Source organism: Phyllostomus discolor, chromosome 7 (assembly GCF_004126475.2).
Source record: "Phyllostomus discolor isolate MPI-MPIP mPhyDis1 chromosome 7, mPhyDis1.pri.v3, whole genome shotgun sequence".
NCBI classification, from domain to species: Eukaryota; Metazoa; Chordata; class Mammalia; order Chiroptera; family Phyllostomidae; genus Phyllostomus; species Phyllostomus discolor.
Window position 1 is genome coordinate 33,274,421 of NC_040909.2, and position 5,028 is coordinate 33,279,448.

The 5,028-nt window shown below is 40.7% G+C and overlaps 1 pseudogene; it reads right to left on the reverse strand.

Annotated features, from left to right (window-relative positions):
- Nucleotides 1-4,077: 4,077 nt before the first annotated feature.
- On the reverse strand, nucleotides 4,078-4,464 carry LOC114501291 (annotated as a pseudogene).
- Between the last annotated feature and the right edge of the window lie 564 nt (nucleotides 4,465-5,028).

The following is a 5,028-nucleotide window of genomic DNA, read 5'->3' on the forward strand; positions in this document are numbered from 1 at the left end:
AGATTTTTAATGTCTGATTTCAGAAATATTATGCTCATATTAGCATAAAGGTATATAATATCCCTGTTACACTTTTTAAATTTTTTACACAGATGACAGAGCATACTATTAACTTTGTCCTGTATATTTATTTCTAATAACTGAGCTTGGGGGTTATTTATACATAACTACTTTCTTTCTGATGGCTGAATAGTACAGTGGAAACTCAGTTCTTGTTATTTTGGAAAACTGTTCCAGAAGTGGTTTGTTCAAAAACTAAAAAACCGAATCTCCTTTGTTGCCTGACAGACGTGTGACTGATTACACAGCTATCAGCATGAAAGGGTTGTCAGGCAGAGATTTGAGACCTAAAGTTTTGTTAGACAACAGAGACATTTTTTCTGTGAACAATTTGTTCAAGAACTGAACTGTTTGAGAATCAAGACATTTGAGAACCAAGCTTTGACTGTATTTCGTTGTATGATGTAACATGTGTGTTAGGTCGGAGCCCCTCAAGAAACCAGATGGATGCAGAGAGCTAAGGAGCAGGATTTATTAGCGGGGAATAAGAGGGGAAGTGGAGCCACCCAAGGGAGGTTAAGACTTGCTCAGGTGTTCTTAGGGCAGGGTTTTTAAGCACAAAAACCCGGGAAGGGTAACTGGGATGTCAGAGTCTGATTGGCTAGAGCTGGTTGCTGGGTGTCCTTTCTGCTGACCATTGTTCTTGATGCATCTTGTCAGGCTCGAGTTAAAGTGAGTTAAAGCTGCATGCTGTTATGCCGGATAGGCTGACCCCAGACCCTAATCTTAGCCAGGCCTCTGTTTGTCCTTGGTACGGTCAGCAGGCAGTTAGTTTCCCAGGCAAGCATTTTCCCAGGCTACAGTTTCCCACAGTACAGTTTTCTTGCTGGTGATTTTCCATTCCTTCTTGGCCTACCTAGGTCTGTCAATGTGGACATTTATGTTGTCTTTGGCCTTTTACAGTAAAAAAGTTGCTAGTTTGATCCCTGGTCAGGTCACATACAAGAAGCAACCAATGAATGTGTGGATGGGTGGAACAACAAAATCAATGTCTCTTTCTCTCTCCCTATTTCTCTCTCTCTCTAAAATTAAAAAAAAATAAATTCTATACATCCATCTTTTCAATCATATGGGGCACATCTGGAGAATAAATTGAATAGCTGGATCAAAGTGTAACATAGGGGTCAAAGGGGTCTGGCCAGGTCACTGGGGAGCAGGGACAGGAAGCTGGAAGCAGTGTGAGAACCTGCACTCCCCAAAAAGACCCTCAGGAGGGTTTGGGAAGTGCCCATTGATATTGCAACAAAAACCATGTAACAGCCTTTCCAAATCCTCAGGCAACAAACAGTAAACAAGCTAATGTGGCCATCCATTGCCCCAGCAACTGAGCAGTGTGCATGACACAGCCAGAGGCAGCTTGCACAGAGCCTGTGCAGGGCTGAAAAGGTCACAACATACATGTAACAAAGTGACTCCTCACCCCAGACAGAGACACTGTGCTCCTGCATAGCTAGAAAACCTTCCTACCCACTTCTGAATCATGGAGGCAGGGGAAGGGACAGAGACATAGTGTGGGCCGATGCTCATGGTGGATGTTGGCCCAAATTGGCTTAGAATTTGGACACTCCCACAGCATGTAGGATTTTGGGGGAAAGATTTGAAACAAAAGGCCCATCATTTGCATGGTCAGAAGCCAGCAGCAGAGGCTCAGTCCTGTGTACAGGATGAGCACCCTTTCAGCACCAGACCCATCAGACACCAGGCTCCCATCTGGGCTGTTGCATTGCTCTGCCCACCTGGTCTGGAGCAGGCTTGCTAGGGATATGCATCTTGCTAGTGGTGGGTTTTGAGCAGGATGGTGTGGTCCTGCACTGCATGGCATGGCTCTTGTACTGCTCTCTTGCTCTAAGAGCAGCACATAGACACACAGGCTGGGAACATACCTCAGCCCCAAGGGCACAAGCAGCCTTGGACATCAGAGCCCAGCAGACTGAGTCCCTCCCACAACAGGCTTCAGTGATCTAGCAGTGCATCCTTGCAGTGGGAGAGAGAGGAAGCTGTGGCAGGGCAATGGAGATGCTGGCCTCATAAACACATGCTCCAGAAAGAGAGAGCCTGGAGCTGGAGAGACAGAGACACATCCATGTACCAGCCTTGGACTACAGATAAGAATGGAGTGGGGGTATCTTGGAGCATGGATTTGGATTTCAGTCTTTTGGGGAACAAAGGGATTTCTGTGTTTTGCAGAAGAGAATAGCTTGGAGCAAGGGAGCCCCCAGCTTCCCCAAATTGGGCACCCTGTTAATAAAAACCTTTTCTCTTCCCCCAACAATCTCTGTTTTATGGTTCTGTATTGTGGCAGGTGGCCAAATCCCATTTTGCCCTGTAACAAAAGGATATGTAGATTTAAAATTTATATCATGATTTTTAGTTGTCCTTCAAAGAGAGAGTACCAATTTATATCTGCAATCTGAAGACAACAATGACAAAAAAAGCAGAATTCAAAACTAAAAATGCGTATGATTTCATTTTTCCTAAAAAAATTGAACTATATTGGGGGGAGTGGTATGGGGAAAAAATTGAACTATATGAGTCATGACTGGCATGGCCCAGTTGGTTGAGCATCATTCCACAAAGCAAAAGGTCAGCGGTATAGTTCCCAGTCAGGGCTCATAACTGGGTTGTGGGCTAGGCCCCAGTTGGGGCATTAGCGAGAGGGAGCTGATCAATGTTTCTCTCACACAATGTTTCTCTCCCTCTCTTCCTCCCTTCCTTCCCCTCTCTCAAATAAATAAATAAATAAATAAATAAATAAAATCTTTAAAAAATGAACTATATGATATGAATAACAAAAACAATAGAAGAAACTACACAAAAATGTTATAGTAGATTTCCCAAGATATTAGAATTATAGATGATATTTATTTTTTTCTCTGTTTTTGTGCATGTTCCAAATTTCAATAGTAAACACACTATTATAATCAGAGAAAAATAAAAATGCTTTTTTTCTTTTTAAAGATTTTATTTATTTGTCTTTAGAGAGAGGGGAAGGGAGAAAGAGAAGGAGAGAAACATCTATTTGTTGCCTCTCACATGGCCCCAACTAGGGACAGAACCTGCAACCCAGACATGTGCCCTGTCCAGGAATTGAACTGGGGACCTTTCACTTTGCAGGACCAAGTGACCATGTGCCCTGTCCAGGAATTGAACTGGGGACCTTTCACTTTGCAGGACCAGTGACATTCAACCAAGTCACAATGTCACATCACTCAGGGCTTGTATGCTTTTCTTTTGTTAATTGGTCATTTGTTATGGAAGCCTAGCTGAGAGTATTAAAAGAATAGAAGAAAAAAGATATTTGCCCTCCCCTCCCCTATAACATCATCTATCATTAGATGATATTAAATAATAATTAGGGATTACTATGAATTTTCTTAGCAATGATAATGGTGTTGTTACACGTATTTTTAAGTTTCTACAGTTTTCCTGGAAAAGGAAATGGAAGACTTAATACATAAAAATTTCTATACCTAACTATCAGTCTTTTGTGGAAACGCAAGCTTTATTTTGCAGCAACCCTAAAAGAGAGGTGGAGGGGTCCACAACTACAAACTGAGAGAAAGGAGAACACGGTTACGTGTTCAGCTGGCAGGGTCACAGTCAGGAGTCTCACCAGTTCCTGCTGATTGCCAAGCACCTCCTCAGTTTCCTTTTCAGGTTGACACTAAAAAAGTAGACTTAAAGATGCCCATAATATCTTTATTAACCAAACACACCTATTTCAGGAAAGAAAACACCTGGAGGCTACTTAATTGGGGGAATCTGCTTAATTATTAAAAATAAATATTTAGTCCCAGGTTCGATTCCCAGCCAGGGTACATGCCTGGGTGGCAGGCCATAACCTCCAGCAACGGCACATTGATGTTTCTCTCCCTCTCTCTCTCTCTCCCCCCTCCCTTCCCTCTCTATAAATAAATAAATAGATAAATAAATAAATAAATAAAATCTTTTAAAAAGATTTATGTTTAAAAAGAAATCTGTTTACAAAGTAAATAAATAAATAAATAAATATTTACATTGAGATACAGTTAATTTAGTAGCTTTCTTTACATTTACTCTTTCAAAACAGCCACAAGGATTTCCTTCATGTTTTCAGCAGTTGAGCTGGTAAAGGTCCTGTCTCCATTTCACAGGAAATGAATTACATTCAATTACTCTTCACATCAGCTATCTGGAAGATTATTTCATTAATTTTGAAGGACTGGTTGGGTTGGCATTGGCAATGGTGCCAAACAAATAAGATTTCTATGTAACACACTGGACGTGGTCATTCACCAGGCCTTTGTTCTGATACTCCGTGATACATTGAATAAGCTGGTCATTCACCTTTAGGAGCTGCTGGATCATCTCCTGGCTGACTTGTGCCTTACCTCTCAACCAGTCTGGTACAAAGATCACAGACATTGCAGGAAGCCAGGTTGGAACCTGGTCTCTAAAATGTTTTTAAAACTAAAAAATATTGAATGTATTATACATTTTAATGTATTTGTTTCTAGAAACTGAACAGTATCACAAATATAACTTTGTATTTGACTTCCAAAGCTATAAAATAATTGCATTTAATTGCAACATACCATGAAGAGAAATGACTTATTAAAACACTAATATTAATATTTAAATAATGAAAGCTATTAAAATAATTACAGTTAGTTTTCACTACTAAAAAGATTCTTTTAATTTAAGACTAAAGCACTGAATGATTCTTTTAAATAAATGGTCTTTGAGCACATGTGCCATAAGCAGACATCTAGAACTAGAAAGAGAACATGAGACCAAAGTATATGAGGCCTCCCACTAGAAAGAGTGAAGCCCAGGGTATTCAGAAGAAGATGGGTTGCTTGTAAGAACTACTTGTGCAGATGTCTTCCCAACTGTGTTCTCTGATGGCAGGTTGGAAACAGGATTTTTACTCCACTGATATTGGCAAATGCTAAATCAGGGATTGTTCTCCACTTTAGCCCTTGAGAG